The sequence below is a fragment of the Triplophysa rosa genome, linkage group LG12, assembly GCF_024868665.1.
Source record: "Triplophysa rosa linkage group LG12, Trosa_1v2, whole genome shotgun sequence".
Classification (NCBI taxonomy): Eukaryota; Metazoa; Chordata; class Actinopteri; order Cypriniformes; family Nemacheilidae; genus Triplophysa; species Triplophysa rosa.
This window is the reverse complement of record NC_079901.1, coordinates 12,217,443-12,235,210: the sequence shown is the minus strand read 5'-3', so window position 1 is coordinate 12,235,210 and position 17,768 is coordinate 12,217,443. Positions and strand designations below refer to the sequence as shown.

At 41.4% G+C, this 17,768-nt stretch overlaps 1 pseudogene; it reads right to left on the bottom strand.

Moving 5' to 3' along the window:
- Positions 1 to 78: 78 nt before the first annotated feature.
- Positions 79 to 14,624, bottom strand: LOC130562547 (extracellular calcium-sensing receptor-like; annotated as a pseudogene).
- Positions 14,625 to 17,768: the final 3,144 nt, after the last annotated feature.

The following is a 17,768-nucleotide window of genomic DNA, read 5'->3' as shown; positions in this document are numbered from 1 at the left end:
TTTTTTTATTTTGTTTAAACATTTTTTCTCCTTGAATAAACAATAACAATCACTGCTAAGTTACAAAAAGCAATGTTTTTAGTAGGCCTTAATTTGTGTTTTTCCTATCAAATGTTGCTTTGTATTTTGTTCAGGCTTAAACAGGATGATGTAACATTTAGGTGCAAATATATAGAATAATAAACCAAAGCTTGAGGCTAAAATGGCAAATATCTCCACAGCTACAGTAAATTTTCCAGGTGAACTGACATAATTTGGAATAAATGTGATCCACACAGCACAGAATATGAGCATACTGAATGTGATGAATTTAGCTTCATTGAAGTTATCAGGCAGCGTCCGAGCCAGAAAAGCCAGAATGAAGCACAAGAGAGCCAGTAGACCAATATAACCCAGTACAGCCCAGAAACCAACAGTAGAACCCAGACTGCACTCAAGAATGATCTTCTCCTTATAATATTTCATATTTTTGTAGGGAAAAGGAGGAGATATGGTTAGCCAAAGCACACAGATAAGAATCTGTATAAGTGTAAAGGCAAGAACACTGAGTTGAGTCTCTTTTGTGCATTTCATGACATTACTTCCTGGAAGTGTGGCCTTGAAGGCCATTAGCACAACTATTGTTTTCCCCAGAGCACAAGAGATACAGAGGACAAAAGTGATCCCAAACGCTGTGTGACGTAACATACAGGACCACTCAGTGGGGCGACCAATGAAAGTAAGTGAACAGAGAAAACACAGAGTCAATGAGAAGAGCAGCAGGAAGCTCAGCTCTGAGTTGTTGGCTTTTACTATGGGGGTGTCCTTCTTACTGTAAAACAGGCCTGTGACCAGTACCGTTATTCCTACTCCAAACAGTGAGAAAAAGACTAGCACTATACCCATAACTTCTGTGAATGACAGAAACTCTACAGCCTTTAATACACATTTATTTTTCTCAGCATTAGACCAGAATTCCCCTGGACACTGCATTCAGTTATTTGAATCTGGAAAGAAAGTTGTGATCACTATACTTGGAGACAAAAAAGAAGATTACATTAATTATGAACTCCTTTGATAAAAAAATGCATCCTGAACAATAGAAAGAAAACACAAAATGAGCAGCTAGCAAATTTGCTCTGAATCTTTGATTTGGGCTGAAGTTTACCTGTCTCATTACTGATTTCTCCATCTGCACATGGAATACAGTCATAACAGCAGACAGGTCTTCCTTTCTGTCCAGCCTACCTAGTAGAGCATGTGGCATGTGCGGAGCTAAGCGGTGAGAATTTCTGCTCCCCGCTCACGTGGGTGTTCGCTCCCCCAGCTCCACCGCTCAAAGTCGCGCCAGACCACTCCGCTCAATTCCGCTCCGCGCTCACCTACAATTTCACCCCGCTCCGGTGAAATCGCTCCACGCTCGCTCAAATTTAAAATTCCTAACACCTGCCGTTTTCAACCGAAGCCTTACCCCTCGTTTACACAGTACGCATCTGCGGCACGTTACGGCTCCGACGCGGCTACCGAAACTGATCGCGGTCATTCTAGTCTGTGCTTCAGCTGCGATCGGTTCCTCCTCTTCACGGGAAGCTGGAATTCAAAATACTTGTTCAGCGCTTCACGTGAACCTATGTGCATCACGCATCATGTCAAAATACGTGCCTGCTGCAGACAGGGTTTATGATAAAAGAGACGCTTGCGTTCAGAAGTATGGAAAGCCAGGAGGGTATGAGGTGTACAATGTGCAATTTCTGCCACTCACTAAGCAAACTGACAGGAGAACAAACGTGTATACGCTCGCCTGCCGTCTGGCTAAAATCCCATTGAATTCAGGCGTCAGACGTAAGATATGAGACGTCAGACGTGACGTTCACATGTCAGAGCTGCGCTCGAAGTGCGCGAGACGTCGCGGGTGGACGTGCTTTGAAAGGATTTTTTTACTTAGCGCGTGGACAAACGTCTGGATAAACGTACGCGCGGAAAGTTGAGTTTTCATATTTTGTGGATTGTAAAACAGTGTAGACACAATTAGTAGTAAATGAAGAAATGTTTATATAGTTGTGTACAGTATATACCCAGCCAACATTTTTTTGTGGGGCCAATGTAGGCCCCATATGGGCTTGAGGCATGGGCCCCAAGTGGGTTTGTCCACGGGTTCCATGTCAGCCCTATGTGAATTAGCCCATATGAATCCTACATAGAATCTGAGTGGGGCCCATGTGGGACCCAAGTGGGCGACATGCATAAGGCCCATATTGGTCCCACCTCATAAAGCCCATGTGGATTAAACCAAGGCCCTGTATGTTTAATGGAGGATCCCTGCATAGTGTATACTTGAGTGGTTCTAGATTATGTTTTTTGAGGTTTCCTACCTGGACAGTACACTTTTTGTTATTGTCAAATTGTAATTGACCTTTTCTATTCTTATGCTCTACCAAATACAATGCAATTTTTACTGATTAAATGATAACTGCAGCATTTGGATGTTGCTTTCTTAGATGTTAGTCTTCAAAATGAATAATCTACTACTTTATATTTGCCTGTACATCATAAACATAATTGGTTCATTCTGAAAATGAAAAACACATGGATGTTCAATATCATATTTATTATAATTTTCTGATCCTTAACACAGAATATTTAACTCAACCTTAAAAACAGTCTTAAATGTTAAATTCATTAAAAATAGTTTGATAGATTTCAGATTAGAAAGGGTACTTCAAACTCAACTGAACAAAACATATTTTGAAAGCTTAAACTGCTGACAGTCTGATGTTTTGTGCCAAACTGCATTAAGGGCTCTTTTTCCACCCCTGTCTCGTGCTCCAGTGGTTTCAGTCCACACCTGTAACAGAAGAACACAAATACAGTTATTTGATATGTCCAGCATCACATAGTTTACAGCACAAATGAGTACTCTACATGCTATCAATTTAATGTCAAACAATTCAAAAATGCATCACCTCACAATAACGGATTTATTAGTTGACAAATACAGTATATAGTATATACTCTTATGAACAATCTGTTATGTGTAGTCTGCATAATGAAGGCAATGATGCCGCATCTATGTGCAGATCAATCATTTAACCCCCTGGGGTCCGAGTGGGTTTTAAATCCTGAAGAAATTTTGTCATGTCCTGAGATTTGTGCTTTTTAGTAATGCACCCATATTTTAATACATTGTTATAAGTGGTGGGACATTATCACGTCGTACTGTCAATCACTCTCTGGTAACGTTACGCTAAGAATCCTCAAAGGCTTTTCATTTATAATTAGCACTACACGAACCAGAAATATCATGCAAACAAAGCAAATACAACAAATCCGTGTTATATAATGTACATTGTCAGTAAAAAACAAGGTTTTCAAATTCAAAATGAGTGATTATTTGCAAAAAACAATGAAGTTTATCAGTTTGAACATTAAATATCTTGTCTTTGTGGTGTATTCTATTAAATATAGGTCAAAAAGGATTTGCAAGTCATTGTATTCTGTTTTTATTTACGTTTTACACAATGTCCCAACTTCATTGGAACTGGGGTTTGTACTTGTTGGACAACTCATAACTGAGGCCATACACTGTCTTTATACAGGACATTTTGCATTGTTGAGCTGTTTACATCATCTGACTTCATACGTGAAGAGCATCTGTAAGAGTGTATACTGTTCACACATCACATCACTGCAGATTTTAAACTAAAATTGACCTTTTTCAGTTATTCATAAAAACAAAGCAATCTTTGGACAGGACTTCATTCTCTTCACTCTTCTGTCTGACTCTGCTGAACACCAGGTGCTTTATGTCACATTCTTAATTTGAGGTTACATTTCTTCTGGTTATTTCATCAGCCTAACAGCTCTGTTATTTCATGGAAAGGGTTAATATATCGGTCCTGATGTTGTACTATCAGACACAGCGACAAACACATTTAAAGCAAAATCATACAAGCAACAGTAATATCACAATGTTTTAACCCAGCTAACACTGCTTTGTGACAAATTCGGCATGAATACGCAATGCCACAGACAACATTGTCTTCTCAGACACAGCCCAGTGTCTAGCATTAAAGTATAATGTTACTATTTGCACCTCAGTATTGTTGTGCATAAAACATTATGCAATAATAACAGAGTGTAAATCATTATATTTATAAAAATTATTATAATGATGGCAACTTATTGAGATATTAAAGCCCTACACCTACCCCTAACCTTACCCTAACCTAAACTTTATGAATAAAAGTGAATTTTAAGTCTTAAATCAATTCTTTTGAAAACAAATGCCTTTATGATCTGTAAAGTAATAGAAAAAGGTTAAAGAGGATTTTCAGCAAGAGGTGAAATTGAACCCCGCTCTCCCATGCCAAGCATAAAGACTTTTCACCTTACGCCACTGGAGTCGCTGCTTAAATTAGTGTCGTTTTGACACTTTCTCTTTTGCCAACAAGGCGGGCTATTTGTACTAAGTTCATTTATCTGCGTCTATACAATTGCTGTAGACAAAATCTGCTTACTGCTTGATTTAATTTTCCTTTTCCTAACCAGCTACGTTAAGTAATACAACTGACTTTCTGCATTCCAGTATTAGAGTTCTACTATATAAGCAAACATATTGGTTATTTTTTTGTGGTAACAAGCAGAAAGTTACTTCAGACCACACAGCGCAGACGTCGCGTAACTTTCACACAGCTTCTCACGCGATAGGTGGAGCGATGAAAGTTTGAAAAAAGTCTGGACCAATGCAGGTTCGAAGCCTGCTCGTCGCTGAGCCTAATATACCTTTAACAAAAGTTGTTTTAGAAAACCTCTAGCCACAGTATTAAGCCTTGTCCATAGATATGTTTATAATTTGTTAACTTTATTAATCATTAAATTTATTCATGTTGAATAATTTATAGCATTTATTGGTAATATTAGGTTTCACACCCCACCCCGGACCTCACTAATTTTCAAACCTTGGCTACGGCCATGAGTCTGTGGTATACTGTATGAGTATTTTGTTTTACACGTTCTTGATAAGAAAATCAAGCATATATAGGCCTAGGCTGTTCCACCGGTTAACAATAAAGCAGACAACGGAGAAAATGCGCTGCTCTCTGTACAACTCCCGGTAAAAACAGTCGTATTGTACAAGAATATGTTGTTCACCCATCAATAATCAGCTCCAGAAGCATAGGGGTAGTAACTCCATACCAAAGTAAAGCTTTGGCTCCGATCGAAGGGGGTTCAAATCCACCTATTGGCAAACGTGTTCTTCTCCTTTGCCCATTACTAATCAGAGTGGAAAGGCGTTTGTTTTCAGCACAAATAAAGAAAACGTTTTGAAAGTGGAAATAAAACACCACACAGGTAATACATAATACATCGTTTATCTGTTAGGGTAGAGAGGGCTTTAACTATCCCAACAGACGATTAATTGTCTGTTTTTGAGCTTTGACATTTAATTCTCATTCATTTTTGATTCAGCGATTGAAATGACCATATTGTTCTGAATACAGGACTATGTTTTTTTCTTGGAAATACATCGGAAAAAATTTGGTCATCATATATTAAGGTTTAGGCTTTTACCTGTCAATAATACAACCACCAAATACTTGTAAATGAAGTAAATTGATCAGGTGTTAATTGAAGCCACCATTAAAATACTATCAGTCATAGAAAAGCTTCTAGTCTGTTTTTTTCTCACTTGCACTACAGTAAAATTTTACTTGTGTGTTAATGAAATTTTGGTAGACTGGTTTTCACACTGAGATTTGCTTAAATAATATTATATTGTACTGCAGGTAATTTGTATATGTTTTAGTTATTTTTAAAGTGATTGTGTTGTGGTGGTACATTTTACAAGTATTACCATGCTTTAGTAACAATATATACACTAAAATATGCAATATGCAGATGCACTACAGCGCCCCCTAGTGTCTTCTATAGAGATGTGCGATAATTGCGATGATCCGAAATCATCGCGATGAGGTCAAACAATCGCGATGAGACGATTATTTAATAATCGTGACAGCCCTACAGTAAACTACTAAAACTCATAGATACTAGTGTTTTTGAGTCTTGTCATAGTAAATATTTAAGTATACTACAATATTTATAGTATTTACAAATGACTAAATGTAAATGTATTTGCTACAATTTATCCAGTTACTACAGTTAATACAACAACATATTCTAGTGCAAAGTATAATACAGTTTACTATAGTAAATACAAATGTTTAATCTAAATCTGTGTTTTTTGTATAGATTTGAATTATATGGCACAGCATGGTGATACTACTTGGTATCGAGATACTTCAGCTGGTATAGTATCGTAAGGCATGTTTATGGTACCGTGACAACCTTAGTTTACACCAGACATCTCTCCTTCACAACGAACGATTTTAGAAGTGTAGGCTGACAGGTTTGTTAATTGTTGAAGGCACATGTAAATTCTGGCTGGAGTTGTGCATGCCCTAGACTCGTGGTGTGAGCGGTATAGGAGCAGAACCGGAGCGAGACAGAGCGATCGCTTTGGATAAAAACCCGCTCCGTGCTCTGACTATATTTTGCACGCTCCGCTCCCTGCTCGCTTCCCGCTCCGCTCACATGCTCTGCTTCCTAGTAGGGGTGGGTCGTTCATGAACGATTCGTTCTTTTTGAACGAATCTTTAAAATGAGTGTCTCAGCGAGTGATTCGTTCTTTTTGTGTTGACCGCGCATGTGCAACATTGTACCAGAAACAGTAATGAAGTTCGTCTCTCGAGTCATTGGGTCCGAGTCCATTTGTTCTTTTGTCAAATGGTAGCTCCGCAGGCAAACCTGCAGCCTGTACCGGAGTCTTCGAGTCCGAGTCTTTAACGTTACGTGACCACTTCCCGGATCATCAGTCAAATGCATGATGTACGTGTTATATGTTGTATTATAGGAAGAAATATTATAAAATGATCAAAAGATATGTGCAATAAACATCTTTCTGTTCTTTTCTCTGTCAGTATATTCATAAATGTTTCTTGTGGATTTCTGCATGTGTTTTTAATTTATCTTAATAACTAACTATTTTGCATAAGAACTGTGCTGGCAAAATATAAACATAAGCAACACTAGTAAAGTCAGTGTTCATGTCTAATGCATATATTACACAAGTGATCTCTTATTAAATAATTGCACATTTAAATTATTTCAATAGCCTATTATTATATACTTTGCAAACTGCATGAGACTTTTTAGTAAAAAACAACAACCTGTAAACCTTATTTGCATACCTGAGTGACCCAAAATTGTTAATGAATTATAAATACATAACTTTACGGAAATGCTGTCAGGAAATAATTAAATAACTGTTACTCATACCTTGTCCCTAACTACAATATAAGTTATTTCTTATTATATATCTGATCAAAACTAGCATAAATAAACGTTATGGGGTAATTTGGCTATTAACATGCAACATTAATTTAACTCTGCTCAGATGAACGAAATGACTCGAAAAAAGATTCGTTCATTTTGCTGAACGAGATTCAAACATCCGAATCGTAAAAATGACTCGAACTTCCAGTTTTGCAGTGGCGCAAAAATGGGGTATGCAGTATATGCGGTGCATAGGGACGCCACACAAGGGGGGCGCCATTGTGCCAAAATATTAGTTAAAGATTTTTTAAATAAAACGTTATAAATAATAGAAAATATAGCGAAAAAAGTAATTATATAAAACGTTTTAGTTGAAGTTTTGGCTAGCATTTTAAACGAGTTCAACAAATATATTTTATTTAAATCAAGTTATTATGTCAACCACTCACTCACATGACCAAAAGGATCGAGCAAAGAAACGAGGCGCAGAACAGAACAAGAAAATAAAAACAAGTCAATTGACAAGTAAAATCAAGACAACAATCAAAAACAAAAACAATCTCCAAAAGTGGATAAATATCTATTGGTATATCATTTCATCTCTGTAAATCTTTAAGTTATTCATCGTTGCCTGAGAGGTAGTTCATATCATAGTATATGATATGATATATTAACGTATCAGTTCACCTCCACATATCTCTGTCGCTTGTAAAATAAATCTATGTTTGTGAATGAGCTTTACATTTGGGAGAGTCTGAGAAGGTTGTTAAAGCTGTTAAGTCTCCCACTATCATGCATATAAGCTAGCCTAGTTGTTGGGCTCTTCATTAAACGTCAGACGTGTCTTCGTTCAATGTAAGTGAGTTTGTCTTTGTTTTACTGATGTTTAATAAATATGAACCACAAACTTAAAAAACTTTTTTTAGGGGAAAAGGGGAAAATCCAAAGATCTTTTATTTATCCAAAACTGATCTTGCGTCTCTCATCTCTGAAAATGTCTAGTTGCGCCCCTGCCTGGAGGACAACTCTCGCTGCACACAGACCTTGGCTTCTACATTAAAAACATGTACACTTTAAATATATTGCATATGTTTTATATTTATGTAGTTATTTACTTAGACAAAAGGATTTAAAGTGATGTTACAAACCATTCTAGGTAATTTACCTCCAGCTGTCCTCCAGTCCAGATGATGTTTTCAGTGTTAAGTACAAAGCGCTGGTCAGGGGGCAGTGATGCATCATAGTAACCCACTGCTTTAAACTGGAATGATCCATCAGAGTCCTGCTGCCAGTTCACAACTTCATACTGGGCTACTGCACCACCAGTGCTGTCAAACCACACATGATCTCCAAACTTTACAGTGAAATTAACATTATTTAAAGCTTCAACCACCTAGTGTGAAGATATTAAGACATTTTAACATATGTCAGACAGAAATGGGATTAGGTAACTCTTTCTCTCTTTTTTTACCTGCTGTGGTTGTATTTTCAGGCCTTTCTCGCAACTTTCTGTTTCTTTGCACTTGAGCAGACTGTGTATTGCATAAGCCACTGCATACACTGCTTTGTAAACATTACTTGAATATCTTTGCGCAGGCACATCTTCATTGTAATTTTTCACCACAGGAATATCTTGATAATTGTTACAACTTAATGCATCTTGTGATGAATACCTATTTTCCTGTAAGCATGGAACAGCTGAATACCAGAATGCTTTTATAACATAATCTGAAAACCCTTCAACATCATTTTTTTACAGCAAAACCCAGCGATCCTGCCAGCACACGAAAACTGTTTGGGGTGATTAAACTCTTTGCTGTTATCCATGCCTCCTCACCAACAGTGGTGTAAATTATTGGAGTAAATGTAATTAGTTACTGTACTTAAGTATGTTTTCGGCTACTTTGTAGTTGTACTGAGTATTAAAGATATCAGCAACTTTTACTCTCTACTTGACTACATTTTTGAATAAGTATATGTACTCTTTACTCCACTAGATTTGTAATGACTAATGCAATTACACATTACATTTTGCATGGTACCTAACTTTTTCTGCAGCTGTTTATTTCTACTACAGAAGAAGCAATATTGCCATTTACAGGGCATTGAAGGTGCTATATCTTGTGCATTTTGCCCTTACTTACTCAAACTTGTCAACATGGCTTCTTTATGCGAATGCATTATCAGGTAGTTGACATCGCTGGTGTTTTATGTGGGAAGAGGACATGACTGCAGCCGGCGATGAGGCCAAAACCAGGATGTCCAGTGCAAAAAGGCTTTGACTTTTGTAGTTTTACTTAACATTATTTTATTTATCTGTTTTACTGAAGAGACCTTTTTGAAGGATATTGATTTCTTTATGAGCGCTTGAGCTTAACTGAGACTTGGGTGTTTGTAATAGACATATTCTATGGTGTTCACCTTGATTTGTTGCAATTTTGAGGGGTTCAGTTTGATGCGATTGCTCTCCTCACAAATCAACCGTTTCTTGTTTTTCACTGACATGCCTCTTAAGTGTTAAGGACTAGTGCTGCTTTGAGCCTACATTCAGTATGAGTAAAATACTCGAGTACTGTTAAAATCAGATACACTAAGACTTTTACTCAAGTCGTTTTGGAATTCGTGACTTGTGACGGAGTCATTTTCACTGCAAGGTATCTGTACTTTTACTCAAGTATGGTTTTCAGGTACTCTTTACACCTCTGCACACCAATCATTTGTAGGCCTGCATGTTCTGAATACTTAACTGCTCAAGAAGATTGTCCATCTCTAAATTTGTAAGAAATGCAACAATTGCTTTAGCAGTGCTTTGTTTTATTATCTCTACTGCTTTTTTAAAATTTTCAGGCTCTATCCTGTAGAATTTCACAGAGTACTCTACACAAATGCCCTCCTTGCATGCTGTATTCAGAAATATGGCCATTCCATTGTTTCCATAGTCAGTGTCACTGTTCACAGCTCCAACCCAAGACCAGCCGAAGTGTTTGACTATATATGCAAGTGCTCTGCTCTGATGATAATCACTAGCAATAGTTCTGAAGAATGATGGGTAATCTTTCCTATTACTGAGACACTCACATGTTGCTGAGGGACTTATCTGAAAAAGAAATCACAAGAACCATTGCCAATATCATCACTCTGGTAATTGTGTCAAACTTTTGCTGTCATTGCCTCTTACCACTGGGATTTTAAAAGGTCCTGTGGTTCTGGACAGAATCACTGTGGCAGAAGACTCTGATTCTCATATGATAGCATGTATAGGAGTCTGTCCATTGCATTTTTCTCCTGCTGCAAATTCTTGTCCATTCATCAAAGCTATAGTTGCACTCGTAGAAGACAGTCTTGAAGTACATGTATAATAAACTCTATAACCAATACAGACATTTGGGAGCAGAGTTTCCCTTCTGTTGATCTCATCAATAGCAAATATCGTAGTTTGAGCCATCCGAAAATCTATTAGGTACACACTGTGAAAATATGAAATGGAAACTAAATGATTAAACATTTTTAAGATGTAAAGATGTTATTTGGTTTATATCTAATTTTACACACCTTTCCTATTTAAATCACCATAATAGTTTCTGATGTTATGATAGTGATATTATTAAACAAATATATAAATATGCTGTAATCAGGGCTGGGAAGGTTACTTTTAAAATGTATTTCACTACAGATTACAAAATACATGCTTTAAAAAGTAATTTGTAACGTATTTCGTTAAATTACACAAATTCTGTAACTTAATCTAAATACTTTAGAATACTTTGGAATACTGATCAGGTACGTAACACAAAGGGATCACCAAACAGAGGACTTGAACTTTGCACTACTAGCAACGAAGGTCACGGCTTGCTCCCTGGGTCGCACAATGTCCACTTTGGTGGTCTAGGACAAACAACTGTGGCTCAACCTTGCGCAAATAAGAGACGCCGAGAAAGTTTGCTTTAATGCAACACAATAATCAGGGGCGGCGCTAGGGGTGAGCTAAGAGGGCTGAAGTCACAAATGTTTTCAGTAAAGCCCCGAATGTTTTTATTAACATGCCCTTTACGAATCACTTAGGGTCTGTTTACATTCCACGTCTTTTGTGCGCGCAAGTTCGTCATTTTAAGACTCACGGCAGGTGTACTCAAATAGAGAGCAACGTGGTCGCGCATGCATGTGGTGCGACAAGATGCTTTTTCCAGTCGTGGAGGTGCTGAAAATCCATGTATCCTTTGCCGGCACCTTCCTGTCTTCACGGCGAGTGCGGCTCACGCAGATGCCATGATAGCCCAAGCTCCTGGGCGCTTTGAAAATAAGAGAAAGTGGCACGGCTCGCATTTTCCATTTGTTTTTAGATGCGAAATATACATTCGAACACATTACGTGTGGATGTCTCTGGGCTAAGCCCTGATATCCACTCACCCTAGAACCGCCCCTGGCAATAATGAATGTACCCTCAATACCAATAATATACACTTAAAGGGTATTGCAGAATGCATGGCAAATGATCTGCCATATCTCAAAAGAAAGTGCAGCATCCATTCCAGAGCCCAAAGACTATATTATGGCGTCTTTACAAAGGCGAGTTAAGGCGTCTCTGTGTCGGATTAAATTTCTGTGTAAAGACGCAATGCCGCATGAAAGCCGATCTAAAATATGCCGGCTCTGACCCTCCTCAAAGCCTAGTATCAAAGGTGACTCTGATGTGGCTCAGGATTAGTGTAAATGAAGGTGCATTAAAGCTGCTCTAAACTACGCCATTGTCATGTCGGAAAGCGAGAGAGTGAAGATGAAGCCAAAAACAACACAGCGACATTTGTTATAGGCTATTAATAACAACAGATTTTTTAAATAATTCAAACATACATTTTTCGTTTCATTTCTTCATAAAAAGATTTAAATGTTTGGAGTATTTTTGTTTGTGCTGTGGCTGTTTACTCAGGCAGGCTGTGGCACAGTTTGAATGCATGATGTAAATTTTGAGACTGTTTTCAGACAATAAAATAGTTTAGATTAGTTTTTAATGGCAAATTACATTTGTTTTGTTTCGTTTCTTTTTAAAGTTAATTTAGAAAAATGTTTGGAGTATGATTGTTTGTGACTGTGTGTGTGCGGAATGCAGATTCTTTTATTTGAACTCATGACATGAATTGTTTAAATTCCTCCTTTAGCTCTTCTCATTCTTAAGGAAAAACCTTCCGATACGTGGGACATGATCACATGCAGACCTGTGTTACCGCATCTCAAACAGCTTCAAATAGGTTTGTCGGACATTGTATATCCAAAAGCATTTCATTGAGGACAATATTACATACACGATAACGATCTGGTAACATTTACTGTAACACTGGAACTGTTCATTTACCTGGTCGACAGTGACTTTATGGCTCTTGAGGTGAGGTGCCCGATAATAACATATTTCTATGGAGTGTTTGTTAGCTAGGAAATTCATTTAAAATGTTGCATTTATAGCCTAATGTTGCTTTTATCCTAAATTATGCATTGTTATTATTAGTGTCAGTAATTTTTTTGAGTTTATATCGTTTAATTGAAAGCATTATTTTATTAGCATATTGATAGAACAGTGCTTTTGTGGTTAGGTTCAGCATTATTTCGCATATTTTTAATTCCTGTGTAAATGCATTTCCTCTCCAGTCGGTCTCTCGACATTGTGTTGAGAGACAGACTGGGGTTGATCTTGAGAACCTATGATCTCCGAGAGGAATTTAAAACGCCAATGGGCTTTGGCGAATGGCACAAGCACGCCAATCCCCAGCCCGTGCATACGGGTATAAAAGGGAGGTGGCGGCGGCCATTCACTCATCCTTTGTTCTTCGGAGCCTGCATGACGTACATGTCAAGCACTCTATCTCTTCGAGATTCTTCCAGACTGCTGGATTTACGACGCGAAGCAGCGGATTTCTCCCTCTTGGTAGCGGACTTCCCCTGGGCGTCTCGGCAGCAAGCCGCAGATATTTCTAAAAGAGCAAATTTCCTCTCACAGCCTGCGCTGTCTTCGGGACTCAGACTCATGACAGACTCATCCCCGAGTCCAGCGAGCACGACACCTGTATTGCATGTTGGGGGTCCAGCATGCAGTGGCAGGGCTCGTCGATTGAGGTGTTGCCGTCACGGTTGGCTACGTTCTTCGGAATGTAGCCGCAACCCCGTCTGCTTCCCGAGCGAAGACGACTGCCGCTTCGGCGAGGTCGACCGCTTTGGCGAGCGGCGGGGGTGATTGGGGATTCCCACGGATGTCACTCCGCCAGTTTCGGCTCGCGGACCATCTGTGCCCCGGCATGCTCACCTGGCTTGTCCCCGATGGGCGGTGGTGTACCGTCCCATAGCGGGCAGACTCGACAACGGGATGGGGACGAACTTTCTGTCATAAAGTCGGACAGCTACCTCCTGGCATCGGATGCGGAGACCCTTTGGAGCTCCCGCCCCCGGGCGGTCGAGCCCAAGACGAGGCAACACAGAGATGACGGCCGTGCTTGCCCAGCGGCTGACCTGGAGGTGCATGAGGAGCTCACAAAGACGTGGAATATGCTGCCACTTGGAGGGGTCGACCAAGGCTCCCTTCCATGGCATGTAAACTCTTTGACACTCGTGTCGAAGACTTACGATGCTGTGGGTTAACTGCCTCCACCCTCCACGCTATGGCGGTCCATCAGGCTCATAATACTATGGCGACCCATCGGGTCATAAGTCAAAGCGTTAAGATCTGGTTGATGGGAAGACAGACCCGTCTGCGCACAGCCACCGGCCTCGCGCCTCGGCCACAAAGGTCATGGCAGATGCCCTGGGTCGGACGGCATCCACGATAGTGGTCCAAGGGAGACATCTGTGGCTCAACCTTGCGTAGTGATGCTCAAAAGGCGAGCCTTCTAGATGCACCCATCTCGCAAGAGGGGCTGTGTGGTGACACTGTGGAGGTTCTCCGTGGTGAAGAAGCAGACTGCTCCGCCGTGACTCGGCCACCTATCGGTCATCGAGGTCCCGAGTGCAGCCTGTCCCCCAGCAGTCCCGCCCCCCCTGTGGTGGCCCCTCTGGTACTGGGGCCCTCCAAGTGACGGCCCACCAGAGATGCAGAGCCCCGCGGGAGAGCCCGTTAGGAACCCGCCTAGGAGACAGAGTGGCCCTGATGGGATGAGCCAGGGGGACTTAGAGTAAGAGCGGGCCTGACCCCCCCGGCCAGATGCCACCTGCCACGTCCTCCACCAAAGCCGGGCCCATTTTAGCCTCCCACGGCACGGTGAAGCAGATCGTCCCTCTGGTTCCACTGTCACGGTTCTTGGGCGCTTGGCAGGAGTGCACCAGCCCGTCATGCTGGCTAGAGAGGACGATCCGTCTCGGTTATGCGATCCAGTTCGCCAGGCACCCGCCCAAGTTTCGGGGCATTCTCAACACCTCGGTTCGAGGGGAGAATGCTCCCGTGCTTCAGGACAAGTTTGCCGCCCTTCTGGCGAAAGGTGTGATCTATCCTGTCCTTCTAACCGAGATTTCTTCCGGGTTTTACAGCCCGTACTTCATAGTGCCCAAAAAAGGTGGGGGGCTGCGCCTCTTTCTGCATCTGCGCCTCCTGAACAAGCTCCTACACAAGCTGCCGTTCAGGATGCTGATGCAGAGGCACATCTTTGGCTCAGTTCGTCACCAAGATTGGTTCGTGGCTATCGACCTGAAGTACTTTCATGTCTCCATTCTCCCTCGACACAACCGTTCCTGCGGTGGCGTCCTCGACAGGGGTAATCCCTCTCGGGTTGATGCACATGCGGCCGCTTCAGAACTGGCTTCAGAGTCGTGTTCCCTGGACGGCGTGGCACACTGGCACCAGGCGCATTACGGTAACGCCTCAGTGCCTTCGCACCCTCAACCCCTGGTCAGATCTGACCTTTCTCGGAGCAGGGGTTCCACTCGGGCAGGTTCGAGGTGCATCGTGGTCATGACAGACGCCTCCCTGCAGGGGTGGGGTGCAGTGTGCAATGGGCCAATGCGCTCTCTCATCAGGGGACGCCCCGCGGAGAATGGCGACTCCATCCCCGCACAGTCCCGCTCATATGGGAGTGGTTCGGCCAGGCGCAGGTGGACCTGTTGCCTCCCCGGACTCCACCCATCGCCCACTTTGGCACTCCCTGACCGAGGTCCTGTGCAAGGTCAGGGAAGAGGGACATCAGTGATCATACTGATAGTTGCGCCTTATGGGCCCAACCAGAGGTGGTTTACCCAACCTGGGTTCTGTTCCCCATTCGTGCTGACACAAATTCTCACATGTTGTTCTCCCCTCTGGTGAGACCATGTTGGTGTCTCCACATGTAACATCCCCTTGTGGTAGGATGTGGCCTCCGTAACACACTCTTCAACGAGGAGAGCAGTGTTTCCTCAGTGTTCTTACGGCACCGGACAACATCTTGCTAATAGAGACGAATGCCACCGCCCGTGATGGCCGTCGGTACAAGCCTCTCAGTATGCTACTGGTACTGATCCCACTGGAAGATTACGTCTCGCAGTAGCGCTCACTTGTGACTCGCTAGTCCAGTCAGTGTCGCTCCGCTGGAGGTCGTGATACGGCTCAGCGCCGTGGCGTGTAAAGATAGGTCCCCAGTCTGTCTCTCAACACAACGTCGAGAGACCGACTGAAGGGGAAGGTCTCGATTACGACAGTAACCTCCGTTCCCTAATGGAGGGAACGAGACATTGTGTCTTCATGCCGCAACCTTTCTTCGACCCGCTGCAGCGACCGGCAGATGTCTCTCAGGTTCCTCAGCCCAAAGGGTGAGTGAATGGCCGCTGCCACCTCCCTTTTATACCCATATGCACGGGGCGGGGACTGGCGTGCATGTGCCATTCGCCAAACCACATTGCCGTTTTAAATTTCTCTTGGAGATGATAGGTTTTCAAGATCAAACCCCAGTCTGTCTCTCAACAACATCTCGTACCCTCCATCAGGGAACGGAGGTTACAGTCATAACCGAGACGTTATGCCGCTTTAGAGCCGCATTAACGGTCTGTGTAAATACACATTTATGCCGCTTCAGATTCAGTTTCTGTGCCGCCTTTGCTGTGTAAAGAGGCCATTAGTGAAATAATGGAGATAATATCGTGAATGAGGTGTAGTTTCAGTTACAGCTGATATGTGCATATTAGGTTTTTACCCACACAACCTATTGTGGGCCTATTGGTCACTATTCTTATCTTCTCAAACCTTTCCGAACTCATAGTATGTACCAATACGTAGACCCTATGTCGTGGCCTAATGGTTAGAGAGTCGGACTCGTGACCAGAAGGTTGCCAGTTCGATTCCCAGGGCTGGTGGGTAACGACTGAGGTGCCCTTGAGCTTACCCGGGCGCTGCAGTGATAGCTGCCCACTGCTCCGGGTGTACGTGTGTTCACGACTTGCTGTGCGTGTGTTCACTACTCTCTGGATGGGTTAAATGCAGAGGTCACATTTCGGGTATTGGTCACCATATCTGACTAATAGGTCACTTTCACTTAAAACTATATTTGGTGAAAATTAGCAGACCTATGAACAATCTAATTGCGGATATTGGCCACTTATTGTGAAAGTGGAGTTTAGTGATGCTGAACTGAATAAGTTAAACAAGTGACATTTCACTAATTTAATACATTAATAGACATTACACTAGAAATAATGAAGGAAAAGCTTAAGTGTAAGTAGCTGTAATAGTGGTGTAGAATCACCTAAACCTGGCTGTAAGCTTAAACTTAACATCAACTGTAAACCACATGTAAACTGTAAACATAAATGTATGTACTTTCACGTTTCAAAACAATATTGCAATATTGCATACTGTTGCATATGATATGAACATAGTTTAAGATGCAGAATAGCATGTGACTGCATGTGACTACAAGAATAACAAATTTACACGTGATTTAACAGTTGTGATCAGTTGCATCATTTGTTTATTCATTGTTTTTGTGTTCTCAATGAAACCAGTTTAAATGTTTACGACGCTCATATAGCTTCCAGCTATGCTTTAATTAAAGAAATGTCTTATTTCTTTTGTTCATGTTTTTGGAGACACCTGTCAAATTTGCTTGAGGGCAGACACAAGCCACTGGAGCCTTCACATCATTCTGTTTAACAGGTTGCAACATGTAGTTTGTGTAGCTTTGTTTTTCTTTAGCTTGAAAAAAGCCCTCTTTATTCCTCCTCATTTTTGACCGTTTGAACAGCTAAAAAGTGGTGAAAAGTGCAACAGAACCTGTATAAGTGTAAAGGCAAGAACACTGAGTCTCTGTTGTACAGGCCTAAACCATTTCATGACATTACTTCCTGGAAGTGGGGCTTTGAAAGCCATTAACACAACTACTGTTTTCCCCAGAACACAAGAGATACAGAGCACAAAAGTGATCCCAAACACTGTGTGACGTAACACACAGGACCACTCAGTGAAAGTAAGTGAACAAAGAAAACAAAATGAAAGTCAAGAATAAGAACAAATGGGT